General features: G+C 53.5%; 1 pseudogene; it reads left to right on the forward strand.

Annotated features, from left to right (window-relative positions):
- Nucleotides 1-10,333: 10,333 nt before the first annotated feature.
- LOC112588399 (uncharacterized) lies at nt 10,334-14,871 on the forward strand (annotated as a pseudogene).
- Nucleotides 14,872-15,113: the final 242 nt, after the last annotated feature.

Below are 15,113 nucleotides of genomic sequence, written 5' to 3' on the forward strand. Positions count from 1 at the left end.
GCTGCTTCGATCACCATGGTGCCTCTCTTTGCGTCGTGTTTCTACGTCGTGGCTGTTATACTGGGTGATCGGTTCAAGTACAACAACGCAGTGTCAGACGGCCGGTGACAGAGTTCTGTCGCTTTGCCGCAGTAGTGTTAACGACCTGCCCGAATTGGCCAAAGCCAACGTACGAATGTCCGAACAGTATAAAATTTTGTCTGTCTCTCTCTCTCCCTCTCTCTCTCTCTCTCTCTCTCTCTCTCTCTCTCTCTCTCTCTCTCCCCCTCTCTATTTCTCCCCTTTTTCACAGGAAAAAAACTTATTGAAAAAACAACAATAGATTCACTTATATAATATTGACAAATGGTGAAAAATATTATTTTTCTCTCGCGTTTGTAAGTGAAGTGAACGACGGTATGTAACGACGTAATGTTGCCGATCTTAAAGGGGATTGAGAATGGCAACGTTTGCATTTCGAAAATGTTGCCTCTTTCTGCACACCGTTATTCTTTATATAGATTAACTACGTACGTACTTTAATATGCGCGCGGCTCGCGACGACCGTCTCCCCTCGCGAGAGACGATCACCTTGTATAACTATTGTACAAGCGGTGACTGGCCGATATTCTCTCTCCGTGCACTTCGCACGCTTTTACTGCCGCCGCCACTTATGCACAGCTCTATCGCGATCACGTCGAAACTATCGCGATCTGTTATTGCACACCGGCTTTACGCAATGCGCGTCATACACACGCCGATAAGCCACCGGCTGATCTGATAAGAGACGTTGGCGCTGTTCCCTCATGTGCTTGAAATCGATACGGTGCAGATCCACCGTGTCATCGCTACCGCGAGCGCCGTACACGAGCACGAGAAGATCGATGTTTATCGTTTCGATATTTACGGTTCACGTACACACCAACACGTCGATTGTGATTACGACGATGATGATATAAATACGTGGCATACATGTGGCCATACCACGGGACTCGAATTCACTTTGACAATAAAGAATCGCCCATGAAACCGACATGACCGCGTGCCAGGTCTTTATCCACTTTGCGTCAGCCCGGTATTTGCCCGGTGCGGCGCGAACGAAGCCAGAGACAATCGCGCCTAATGAAACTCGTACTCCGTCCCGAGATCGCGATTTTCGACTCTGTCCTCTCTCTCTCTCTCTCTCTCTCTCTCTCTCTCTCTCTCTCTCTCTCTCTCTCTCTCTCTCTCTCTGCGATGGACATGTTCGAGCCGCGCGCTCGATCACAGACCGCAGGATCGTTTCTCGGCTTTATCGCCGATCCTTAATTAATCCCCGAGCGAATCCTCGAACTATCGACCGAAACGGGGACCACCTCGGCAGCGGAACGGTCGTCGTGACCCTCGACTCGACTCGACTCGACTCGACTCAACTCGGCACGGCGCGTCGGGTCGGATTGGGGATGGGAGCGCGTATAATTACGCGGAAAGAATCGAACGGGTCTCTCTCTCTCTCTCTCTCTCTACCCGGGCCCGTTCTTTCGCCAAGTCGAGGGATCAAAGAAGACGATATCCGCGGACGATGTTGCCTCCTCGACCGGTCGGGCGACGCGTCACGGTTTTAACGGGGGAACGAGTTCGGCAGCGGCGCGTCGCGCCGTTCGAGACGCTCTCCACGAAGAAGGCGTTCTCGGCGAATTTGCGTGAAACGACTCTCCGCGCGTATCGGTGTGGTACGGGCCAAGGATAAAGGTGGTAGCAAGAGCGCCGCGGCGGGCCTCCTCCGGAGGTGGGCAAACTCACGAGGAAGAAGATGAAGAAGAGAAGGAGGAGGAGGAGGAGGAGGAAGAGGGAGAGGGGGAAGAAGGAGAGGAAGAAACAGATAGGAGAAGACGAGAAGGAAGAAGGAGCAGGAGGAGGCGAGAGAAAGAGAGAAGGACTGAGAGAGAGAGAGAGAGAGAGAGAGAGAGAGAGAGAGAGAGAGAGAGAGAGAGAGAGAAGAAGAAACGAAGGTAAAGGCAGACAGGTACTCACGGACGATCCAGGTAGCTCCAGCGCTCCAGCGGGCCAGGTACTCTCTCGGCCAGGCAGCCTTGAGCCAGTGAGACTGGTTTCTGTTTTTGCTTCCATAGTTCCATCCTTCGAGGCTCCTCGGTAGTCCATCCTTCTTCGACTCTTTTTCCCTTCGCTCGAGCTCGCAGCGCGGACTCATCCCGCGCGCGTCCCTTCGATCTCGCGCGTTGCCGCGTCTCTCTTTCCTCTCGTCTCGTCGCGTCTTCCGTCGATCGGTATCTTCCTACTTTCGTTCCCGCTGTTTCCCTCGTACCGGCGTACCTCCGTCGCTCTCTCTCTCTCTCTCTCTCTCTCCTCCGTCGTTGTTCTCCGCGTGCTCTCCTCGTGACGCGTGGTTATTTCGGTGTAATCGCTGCAAAATGAATTGCTGCACCGTCGAGACACTAATTCGATAACGTTATATTTGAAAGTACGCGTGTACACGTTACTGAGCGAGTTCTCGGCGCGGATTTTATTAAATATTAAAGAGGGGTGTATTGCAGGTAGTAATCTATTCGTTGTCATTCGTTGTTATTATTTATTGATCGTTATTTATTGCATGTTTAATTATTTAGCTTTAATCCCGATATATTTTAATATTTCACAAGATATCCATGTGCAAAGAAATCGGCAATGAACGTGCGTGCTGCTGCTGCTGGACGTTTCACCCCATTTCCGACAGACGTAACATAATCATAAATCGCGGTCTCGTCCGGTCATCGTCCGCTGCGCAAACTCCACGGTGAGAAACGCAGGCCAACCAGTTGGCGCGGTTTCGTTTCGCGTCGACTCTTCCGCGCGGTTAATTTCGCGAACGCGAGGTATTACCTAACCTTCCACACGGTCGCACGGTTGACATGCTCGACGCGCCGACATGGTCTCGCAATTAAACACGCGTAAACATTTATCTGCGCGATATCTGCAGCGTGCGATTGGCAGTCGTGTGCGATGACGTGGCGACTCTCCACCGTCGATGCGTCGATGCGCGTCCGGCCGCGCAATAATGGAAACGTCGACGACACGCGGCGCAGAAGACGCCGCGAGATCACCGCTGAGCTTTTAATTACCGCGCGCGCGCACTTTTACGAGAGAGTGAGCGTGACTAAATCTCAAAAGAAAAAAGCTACGGTCGTTCCTGTCGAGAGGTCGCGCGCGCACGGGGTCCCATAAAAATTTCTCCCGGCTGAATATGACCAAACTCGACGTTTCTCCCGTTTCTCTCGAACTCCCTCCGACGAACCCATGCCCCCGTCGCGTCGCGCGCTCTCCATCGTGCGCCCCCCTCCCCGTGTCCAGCTATTCGTTTTATTTCCAGTCCACTCGTCACCTTTTTCGAGTGAATTATTCTACACTGTGAGAGAGAGAGAGAGAGAGAGAGAGAGAGAGAGAGCGAGCACTTGGTGACGTCACTTCTCGGAAAGTTAAAAGCAGACTGCCGCCGTTCCCTCTCATTTGCAGAATCGTTCCGATTTATATACCTGAACGAATCGGACGGATTAACGCCGAGTGTGAGGTGGATCCTTGTGGATCCTGTGATCCGCGCCCCCATTCCCTCCTTCGGATTCTTCCGCACGACACGGACGCATGATACCGCGAAACTCTTATCTGCGGCTCGCCATCTCGGCCTACGGACAACGTCATCGCCGCCAGCCGATGCCAGCGGATTCCGAGGCGGTTAATTAATAATACAGCGACACGGTGCGTTTCCATTTGCACCGTTCGCGCGCGAGCGAGATTAATTATCATCCGTCCCGTCCCCGCCGCGGTCGGACACGCGTCCATCCGTTACGAGGCGTCGATGCAATCGGCGCGGCGCCCGCGCGAAATCACAATTTTTCCGCGCATCTTGTCGCTGAGGCTGAGCGAGCGAACTCGGCGAGGATTCGCGGTGACGCGATAAAGCGATTTCTCCTTTCTTCCTTCCTTCCCTCGTTCCTCTCTCTCTCTCTCTCTCTCTCTCTCTCTCTCTCCTCCTTGCGCCCCAATCTTTATCCGCCGTCGCGCTTCTCCCGCGCATCGCGCACGGGGCCTCCCCTTCCTCCTTTTTTGCTCCCCATCAACTTACTTCGCTGGTACATGCCGGACAGGTCGGAACGATCCGGACGGTACACGGCGGATCGGGACTCGCGCGGCATTCCAGAGTCGGCTTCTTCGTGCACCACCACGTTGCGTCGTTGCGAGGAACGGGAGAAGGGAGAAGGGAGAAGGGAGAAGGGCGCGCTTTCTCGGCTCGGTGTCCGGAATCCGTTGTTCCCCCGTGGCCGAAGTGCGCCACGACGGAAGGGATCAATGGGGCCCTCCCCTCTTCTCGCGGCCCTCGGCATTAACATTAAGTAACAGTACCCGCGGAATACTAACCGCCGTATTATCGCCTCTCACCGCGTATCTCTCATTCAACCTGCGGCTCATCGACGTAATCAAGCACTCCTCCATAAAGAACGCCCGCGTCCGCTGACCGTATTCGAATCTGTCCCGAGGGTCACCCTCCGTTCCGTTTCCCATCGGAAAGTGGCTGGAGAATAGCTGGGAACGGGTCCGAGGGGCTGCAAACGGCCGATTGTTTCGAAGCGCGGCATTCGCGACGTCCGTCGCGACGCCGAGTTTATCGTGCTCGTGTGAATTGTCGTTAATTATATTCGCTAAGGTTAAAAGGTACATCAGCGGAATTAATTCGTTTCTGGCCAGCGCCAGAACCGTCTCGTTCGTACCGTCGACATTCAAATAAAGGCCAATAAAGGCCACTTTTCACAGGCTAAAGTCCCCTTTTTTCTTCTGTTCTTCTGTTCTTGCGATATATACGCTCATCGTGCGTATATACGCGCGGCACAAAGAAGAAGAGTGAGTTATAAGATAAGCCGGACAAGCAGTCGAATAATTTACGACCGGAGGAATGCGTTTCAATATTGCTCGCTTTGCCGCTTTGCACATCCGACGTGTTGTACGTGTTTTCTAGGTTTTTTCTTTCTTCTTTTCTTCGGGCGATTCCCGAACGAGATAAAGTTCGAGATCTAGCGCGTCTATCTAGCGTATCTCTCTGCACCTGGAGTTACGATTACAACCGCGCCGGGTGTTCCGCGACCGACGCGGACCGAGTCGGAACACGCGAGAGACTCGTTTATGTGCTTCTAATTATTTTCTACCAGACACCGTGCTTATTTCCTAGCAGACACCACCCGAGAGATGGCAGAGGCTCGATCGTAAACGCGAGCGAGACGAGCAATTCGCGAGCCGGAACACGTGCTGGAGCCGAGTGATATCCGGCCGGATCGACGTCTCCTTACCTACGGTGGGGTCGTTAAACGTCGAAAAGTGGCCGTTTCATTCACGAAACGCCGACCGCCTCGGGCAAGAGACACGAAACGTATGATTTCCAAGACAAGCCAAGTCCGTGCGCGGTATCTCGGAAAGCGCAGGCATCGTACGAACGTAAATATTATTATGCCGCGAAAAACAACCGAGGATACGAGAGACGAACGAAGGAATATGAGAAAAAATCGGGCGTTTCTCTTACCTGTGCTCATTTCCATAATAACATTCGGTGGAGCGAGAAGTCGGTAGTCTAACGACGCAATTGACACAAGAGAATCTCGCAAACCGGGACGACTTTGAAGGGAGGGGGAAATTTCCTCTTTTCTAGCTTACCGAAAATTAAGATTTCTAAAATGATTTATTCCCATTTCCCTTCAGTGTATGCAAAATCAGGCCATTCCTGGCTTAAATTCAAATACGAGGATAAATCAGGGAGCGTCTTGGAAAGACGTTGTTGCGAGGATCCATTAATCGAATCGACGTCGAGGGGGACATATAATTTAAGGACGTCAGCAACGTGAGCTGAACAAAGCTTAATGAATATTGATAGTGTGCGCAACCGTGGTCGGATCCGAGTGGACAAACCGTCCACCGCGACTATCGTTCGCCCCGTCATCCGACTAACGAAGAATCCAAGTTGCTAAGTCGTCGGCGACGCGACGGAGATTCAGGCCGCAAAGTTCCGGGCCTTCGTCAGCGAATATACGAACAGCATCGCCGCGGATGCGAGTCGCAGGACTCTTTCTTCCCGTGACACGGTGTTGACCCCTTTAAGAATGTTGCTCACTGAGTTGCTCGCTCGGCCTCACCCGTCACGGCTGTTACTTATTGCCGATCTTCAAGGAGATTCGCTCTCTCTCTCTCTCTCTCTCTCTCTCTCTCTCTCTCTCTCTCTCTCTCTCTCTCTCTCTCTCTCTCTCCGTCCTCTCGTGTATTGTTTATGAACGACGAGAGAGGTTGCGGCACGACGACGGGGCGATCGCGAAATGCCCGTCGTTTGCAACGTCGTGGCTCGGGACGCGCCGCATGACGAAGTGACTCTCCGAGCGGCTCGATCGGAAACTCGAGCGTTTTTACAGTCGCGAGGATAACGATGCCGGATCGCGATTCTCTCATGGCCGCCGGTACGACGGCTGAGCGCGAGTAATTGGCCTTTTGCGACGCGGCGGTAAGATTAGCTGGAAATAGAGAAATATATCGTTTAATCGATGTGTCGTCTATCGGACGCGGAATCCAGAAGCGAGGAAGCTACGCGACGCGGCCGAGAAATAGAAACGCCTGCGCGATCGAGAGAGAGAGAGAGAGAGAGAGAGAGAGAGAGAGAGAGAGAGAGAGAGAGAGAGAGAGAGTGAGAGAGCGAGACAGTGTCGAGCCGGTTTACGAATTTTTCAGATTCCACACTGGCGGTTCTCCTCGTTTGACACCGTGGAAAATCGAGCAACATCCCGCCGCTTGGTAGGCAGGCTTTCCTGCAGCTGGCTGATACTAACGTATGTCGAGCGATTTATGAAAGAAGTGAAAGCACGATGTAAATCAGCGACGGCATGGCGCTCAATTAAGCAACAATTTATTGCACAATTACGCACTACTCGATAGGGCGCAGCAACATTTTACCGACGTGAGGATACCAGCGGGAAGATCGCTCGCTAACCAACTGATTACTACCTTCCCAGCAGCGTGCGCGACCGCCTTTCGGTATCGCCGATTAAGCGCAGAAAAAATAGTCCAGTAGAAATTTAGAAAGCAACGTTACGGCGAAAAGCGGAAATTGAGTCAGCTAAATATAATTCGTGATATAGAAATGTTTTATACACGGCCGATGTGCACTATATTTCGAGGGTAATTATCGCTCGCGTCGAGTCGTACGATGAGGAAGGCGCTCCTGCGCGATTATCATTAGCGTAATCATTCTTAAGATCGTCGAGTAAACGATTACTCGGAGGCCTCGGGAAGGCCTCAGAAAAGAGCGCACGCGATTTGCGTACAGACGCTCTCCGCGTCTCTGATCACCACCAAAGGACGAAGGCGAAATGGAAAATACGAAAGGGACGGCGTGCACAACGTAAGGACGTGATGGACCATTATAATACGAGACGGATTGCCGAGCGTGAGAAATCGGGTAACAATATCTCATTCTATCGAGCGGCGCCATTATATATCAGGATATATTTGTGGACCGTGAACAATTGGCCGATAATCCGTCGCTCCAGGTCGCTCGACGACGCGGCCAAAGACTTGAGCCGACTGTTGTTACGCGCCATACGTATGCCAACACCGACACGCGTGAACACACGCACGAGCTACACTTCGTACTCCTAATATGAACTAATTGGAGACGCCGAGTTAATCATAGTACCTACCTCGCAGCATTCCGCTGGCCCGCCCAATTATCGCATCGACTCCGGGCGCGCATTAATTGAGTTATTTTTAACACCTGCCGCGCGCTGCAGCGCGCGAGCGCGGCGCGCCGAGATCGAGCTGTAAATTTGTAGCGGCAATAAGCTCGCGCACAATAGCGAGACAACGTGTAAGATCAAGCGTGTCACTTTGAGCGCGAGAGAGAGTGAGAGAGAGAGAGAGAGAGAGAGAGAGGCGTAAATTGTACGTGTAAAGTTTCGCTTCGTTAGAAGACGCCACCCGGTGGCAAACCCGGTCGTTGTGTTGAAGGATATTACACTTGGGTGTCACATTTTCTAAACTTTCGATGGAAATCTCGCTCGAAGCCAGCGAATAGAAATTTATCGCGGAAGCAATAGCGGAAGAAGAGCAAATGTTTGACTCAAATTTTCAATGGATTCTTATAATTTCAACGAGCGATCTTAACTTTAATTTCGGGTGAAAATATTCCTGACCTGACGATTCCATCGAAATTTAGAGAGTGTTTATAATCGGAAAATCGTATTGTATTTATTCGCCGAAAATTCGTGAGTGTCTAAACTAAAATATGGGCGTGTGGATGCAGTGGTCGTGGATGCAAGGGACTCTCGAATCATTATCTTCATTATCTCCGAATCCTCGCGCGGGATTGCGGGTGGGAAATAATGCGGGACCGCCAAGACATCAGGACGAACGCAATCTCGGCATTCCGACGGTCAGGAGGACGATATTTCATTCTGATACTTCCGATACGCGATAGCGCATGGTAATTAGTGTGCCGTGGCCATCTTATCTTTCCTCCATATACACACATACACACATATGCACACACACCGTGCGCGCGCGCGCGCTTATTAAGACATCTATATTCATTAAATAAATTTATATTCGTAAATCTCTCTCTCTCTCTCTCTCTCTCTCTCTCTCTCTCTCTCTCTCTCTCTAATTCTCTCGCGACCGCTGCGCGTAATTGTACCGCCGATGAGTCCCAAGGGCGGCGGCTGGAAATCGCAATTACGCGCGGCGATGCGTGTGGCGAGCGAGTAGCGCACCGCAAAATTCCCGAGCGGGAAAAGTCCGCGGCCCGATTACAAGAGCGCGAAATTACCGGATTATTAAGGGGATGCGATCCGGCTGCGCTCGCGCTCGCGCTCGCGCGCGCGCGCGGAAGGAAAAGCGAGGAGTCTCACGGCGGAAACTCGCGATAGGTGGGATCCCCTGGCGATCGCGAGAACGATAACGCGCCTATGATCCGGATAAACGGCAACGCGATAATTAACACATGAGAACCAGCTCCGCCCGTGGTGGAACCGCGGGCACGCGTGCGTGTGTATGGACGATCGTCGCAGCGCGAGAGAGCCTGCATCGTTCTCGGATGTACACGCGAACGGCCGGCCGACCCGGACGAACTCGTTCGTTCTCGCCGCTGGAAATAAGAAGCAACACGTCCCGCGACGCGGGAAGAATAATAACGGTACGACGCGCTGCCGTGGATAAGGATACAGGGATTCCACGAGGCCGAGGCGTTAAGAGGAGGACCTCGTTATAGCCGGCCGCGCCGCACTGTGAGAGTCGTATATACACGTTCCGCACGACATCGGGACGACACGAGGGGCAGCCGCGCGTCGGCGTGCCGACGCCGACTCGTAGGCGTCTCGCGACGTCTCAATTTTCCGATACCTCCGCTCGCGGGAGACGCAGAAGAGGCGGGCCGGAAGGGACTTCCGATTTCGAGTCTTGCGGTCGCGATGGCTCGCGTGGCTATCAGCCACGTGGTAAATTGTTGACAGTCGACGCGCGTGTCTCACAGTCGAGTTGTGACTTGCTGCGCTGTCAGAGAATTCATCGGGGATCCTTGCAAATATCCTCGTAACAGCTCTCACGCACCGGCGGCTTTCGCGCGAGATATTACTTTGTAACGCGTTGTACTCGCGCGGACAGAGTGCGTGAATCGCGCGTGTTCTATCTCGAGGCTATAACCGTGCCTGCATATAACCGCGGGCCGACGAGAGAGACAGAGAGAGAGAGAGAGAGAGAGAGAAAGAGCCGCGCATGTACGGCTATCTTTCGTGCAGTTTAACACGTTATTGTACGCAGCACCTCTCTCAATCGACTCGCCGATTTCGCTGCGCCGCGTCGCGCCGCGCCGTGCGTTTGGCGATTCGTCGCGTTTTATGAGGAAAAAGAGAAAGAGAGACACACGAAGAAGGAGAGAGAGAAAGAGAGAGAGAGAGAGAGAGAGAGAGAGAGAAAGAGAGAGAGAGAAGCCTGACAAAAACTGTTTAAAAATCCCCCTCGCTCACCCCGACATTCCTCGGTAAGAGCAGGGTACCGCGGTCCGATATGAATCGGGCAGGCGGACACAAAGAGGAAGAAGAAGGATACGCGCGCTCGACGACGGCGAGGAGGGGCGAAGAGGCCGCCGGTCACTCTTTTTAATTGACGGGCACCGCATAATTTCAGGGTGGCCTGGCCGGTCCCGATCAACGATGGTGGAAAGAACGGAAGGACGAAAGGGACGAAGGAGAGAAAGGCGGGGAGCTGGAACCTCGTGGCGCTGCTGGACGACCGCTCGGACAGCGGAATTCCGCGGAATTCCGGGACACTGTATGGACACACGGAGGGCGCGATCCCCGAGATGAGGCTCCAGGAGGTCCGGCGCGTTTCTCTCGGCGTCGTCGCTTCGCATCCGCGGGCTTAGTCACGCTGCGCAACGAGCTCTCTTCTCGGCTCTTCTCACACACACACACACTCTCTCTCTCTCTCTCTCTCTCTCTCTCTCTCTCTCTCTCTCTCTCTCTCTCGCTCTCTCTCTCTCGCTCTCTCTCTCTCGCTCTCACTTCCCCGAAGAAGCCGTCGCCATCGTAGCGCGAGGCGGCCGCAACACGGCCGAGCTATTACGTGTCGTTATTGGAGCTTAATAGGCGCGCCGGACCCTTCAGTGGATATGCCGATTATCGGGTTACCCCGACGCCAACCTACGCCTGCGCGCCCGTAAGTACACGTTGTTATGCGTGCGCCTACCGTATGGACGCGCGAGCACGCCGCTCTTTCAGCGCGGTCAGCAGGGGCGGATCGGCGCAAACAGCGTAGGAACTCAACCCTTCCGGTACCGGCGAGCGTCTGATATTTCTGAGATGTTCTCCCTCGGTTTTCGAGGGGGAGAGAGAGAGAGAGAGAAAGAGAGGAGAGAGAGAGAGAGATCAACGCGCGTTTTCCGTAACTGACCGTTGCGAGACGTTTAAACGATGATGCGCCATACAATAACGTGTGAAACGCGGCGGTTTACTGAATCTTGCTTAATGTTGCAAACATATTAGCGATTTTACATTCCGAGTTAAGTGAGATAGTTGAAGAATCTCATGCTCAAATTACCTCGTCAACAGACTACGCGGAATATCTCTCGCGAATAATTATGACTTTCTCTTCAGGTTATTTCTATCGTATCTCGCATAACGGGAAGCTTTGTTCGCTCGTCCCTGCACTGCAAAGCCGAGTGTGTTATTTTGAGCACGTATAAGCTGAAGCTTTCTTCACGCCTCTTGTCTTGTCGTCTCTTGTCGTCACGTCATTTGATGCATTTCGATATCACACTTAACGCGCTTAAACGCGTTAATCGACGTGATTCAAGACGACAAGATGCGCGTAAAGGAAGCTTCGGCTTATACGCGTGAAAATAACACACTCGGGTTCGCAGTGTATCCGCTGCGAATTTTCAAAGAGAGAGAGTACACACGCTACCGCATTTCTCTGGAGAGCGATCAGGCCGCGCGCGCGCGCGCGCGCTCTCGTTCCGCGATCGTTTCGAGAGGAAACGCGCGGCGGCCGAGTCGCTCTGGCAGGTGTCACGGGCGGCGTAATGAGGGTCTTCGTGTCTCCCTCCGTGAGATGATTGCGGAACGAGACGTGCCGGCGCGGCGTGCGCGCGACACTTCGTCACGGTCTCCCTTGTCTTCCGACGCGCACGTGTTCAGGGAAATTACGGATATCGAGGGGATCGCGCGCGCGCGCGCACGCGATATCGATCGCGCCGTTCGAAGACGTTCGAAGTCGAATCGCTCTTATTCTCGCCCATATGCTCTGACGAGGAAACGAGGGGACGAGGAGCGGGACAGCACGCTGATAAATTATCGAGCTCCCGGGCGCGACACGTATATCTCGCTGATTTAATTACCGGCCCTGACGCTGGCGGAAAGCATAATTCACTAATTAATTCCTCGTCACCTCTCGCGTGTGTATTTCACGACCAACAACATTCGCGTGCGCGTACGTGTGCGATGTGTTGCGACACGCGACGCCGAACCGGTGCACTTTTGCGCACAGCGAGCGCTATCCTATAGCTCCCGTTTGCCGCGGGGAATGTTCCGCGCTCGATACGATCGGCGCGGATGGAGTCACCAGATATTACGAGGCCAGCAGCAATGCTTCCTCCGGTTCGCGCGAGCTACACGCCGAGGTGCACGGCTCCCACCTTCGATCGGGTTACCGAACACACGCACACACGCTTTAACACGCGATAACGCCGCGTCCCTCCGTCCGAACGCGGACGGGTTAAGTTCCTGGCGCGTACCGGCTGCTAAACCCGTGCGTACAGACGCACAGCCGCGTACGGATCGCTAATTGTTCTCGATTCTCGATCTCTCAAATGCACGATCGACGTTAAAGAAGATTCCACAAGGTTCGCTTCTGACGAAAGGGATACTTCCTAATCGCGAACGCGCTATATTTCGCTTCCGCATCGAGTCACTCTGATATGGAATTTCTCTGCCGGCCGGTTGCCGATCGCATGCGTAAATGCCAGATGCGAATTCGCCTCCTGCGCCGGCGCCGGCGCCGGCGCCGGCGGGAGCGTTTCGTCGTCGACACATCCAGCCGTATCTCAGCCGTATCCAGCCGTATCCAGCGTTGGACGAGCGTAATACGCGGCAGGAAAAGAGGGGAACCTAACCCTTTGCTCTCAATGGGATCCCCGTGATACGCACCTGTGCGCTTTTCAACGATGAATGGAGCGGTCCCCGCAGGGGAGGGACTTGAAATGAGTGGCTTGCGCCGCCGAGGGGTGCGAAAACGCTCTCTATTAAAGGGACACGCACACGTCCACACACATCTGTCGCAATCACCGCGGTATTGTCGGCAGGCCAGAGGCGATTCAAATGGGGTTAAGCTTGCCCTATACACCCCCCTCCCCTCCCTTCCTCCCCCTTTCCCTGTGTTTGCATACCCAATCGCGCACATAGGCGCCGACAATGGCTCGTAAATTTCGCGCCGTCTTTGCTGTTTCATCGCTCGCAAATCTTGCAAATCCGTCTCTCTTCTCCACTCGTGATGTGGTGCGGATTTGCTTATCTCGTCTCGACGTGACAACGATGACGAACTTTGCTTTCTTACTCACGATTCCTCACGTATTCCTGCGTGCGCGAGAGAGGAATAAGGATTCGACAAATATTTATGATATCGAGATCATCATATATCATATATGCATGTGTAAAAAAGTCCTATTTAACACATATAATATAATGAAGGTTATTGGCTCCTTCGAATCTTGCACGTTAAGCGTTCGAAACGATATTTCGTCCTCGGATATCCCGAGACGTAATTTGCATGAGAAATTTACGACGATGATTTACACTCGAACTTGGGAGTTGAAAAAATGCACAATCGCAGGATTCGACGCCTATGGGACATGACGCCGTCGCGCCTTGTAAGTCGCTCTTTCATGAATTTTAGGGGTTGCTCGTGATCCCGCACGTGCGCCACGCTCGTTCTCTCGCGCTCGTTCCACGTGCCTGGACGGGGGGGGACCACTTGGGACAACGCGCAAGAAATCCGAGAGGACGTTCGTTTATATACGCGAGCGCAGAGAGCGCGGAATCCTTCTCTGTGTGTTTCTGCCGTCTCTTCTCGCCTCGTATCCTTTCGTGTGCGCGCGCGCGCGGGTACACGGCTCTTCCGGCGCTAAATGTAAGACGAGACCCGAAGGCTATGAATCGCGCAGGGGCCGTTCGTACGGGCTTCAGCGTACTCCTTCGTGCAACCACGCGCGATAAGTATTTACCTGTCCCACGTTCCCGTCTCGCGATCGGAGCCCGATCTCTCAAGCTCGCCTTGTCAGCGCCCGGATTTCCACCGGACAGATTAACGTCACGGACCCGTTCGAGATAACGTTACGCAATCCGTGCGCGCGCGCGCGCGCGGTTGTCCCACTTTTGCAAACTTACCCCGACCGATTCCCCGTTCGATGAGAAAGGAAACACGCGCGGAGCGCCACAGTGCGCCGGATAATATATCCTCGACAATCGGCGGGGTCCCGTGGGAAGCGCGCGGAAAAGCACGACTCGCGATTTGCGTCCAGCAGCTCGAGGCACGGCCTCGTTAATTCTCCGTATTTCTCTCAGCACGCGTGTGTAAGACGAGACCGAGCGCAGGCAGGTTATCGATTGCCAGTTCTATGGGCACTTGAGCATGGGGCACGCACGGCGCGATGCGTATTCGCTCGCGAGCGACGCTTGTCGCCCGGCAAGCTGATCTCTCTCAAACGCCCCGCGCACATGTCAGCGTCCAGATGGTTGGATTGAATTTCGCACGCGCAGCGCGCTTTATGAGATAATGTTGCGCACCGATTAGACTTACACGTATATATTCGTTCGACCCTCCGCGCTAAATCTCGCGGCGGAAAGCAATATCCGAATGTCTGATGTATATTCAGCTGCTGAAAATTTGCAAAATTAACGAAGAACCCGAATTTCGACTCAGCGGCTGAATAGGCGGCACACGCCAACCATTATCCTGCGAAAAGAACAGACGTTCCATTGTGTTTCTTTTGCACGGTGCATCCGATGGCCATCCATGATGGCGCACCAGAGCTTGCAAGGGGATCAGGACAACACATCGAGGGTGCTGCACCCTCCTTTTTCTCATCCTTCTTCGCTACTGACAAGGGTTCGTCTGAGCAGGATATCGAACACGAGGACACTTGTCGCTTCTCTCGCACGTGTCAAACGTGGCTCTTTTCGTTTCGCTCTGTCTGCCGACAACGTGAGTCGCCTGCGGAAGACTCGTTGGCGGATACTCGCGTCGGAAACGCGTGTACAGTCATGCAGTTCTCGACGCCGGGAAGTAATAACCGTATTTATGTCCACTCGGTATAAGCGTATACGGCTTAAACATTGGTTTTAAGGCTCAAACATTGATTTTATTTTTTACACAGTACGCGAGCGCGGCGCTGAAGCTCGCCTCCGGACGCGCGTCGATTACGCAAATCGTACATCGCGTTCATCAGTCAACCCCCGCAATTTCTAATTTACCGCATGATTCTACGCGAGGCTGTACGTAAAGGAAGCGCTCACGTGCTCCTTCCCATCAATTCCCCCGTAGAAGTAACACGAACGGAAGCCCGCGCGCGAGCGCGCGCACACTCG

Source organism: Harpegnathos saltator, unplaced genomic scaffold (assembly GCF_003227715.2).
Source record: "Harpegnathos saltator strain DR-91 unplaced genomic scaffold, Hsal_v8.6 scaffold100, whole genome shotgun sequence".
Lineage (NCBI taxonomy): Eukaryota > Metazoa > Arthropoda > Insecta > Hymenoptera > Formicidae > Harpegnathos > Harpegnathos saltator.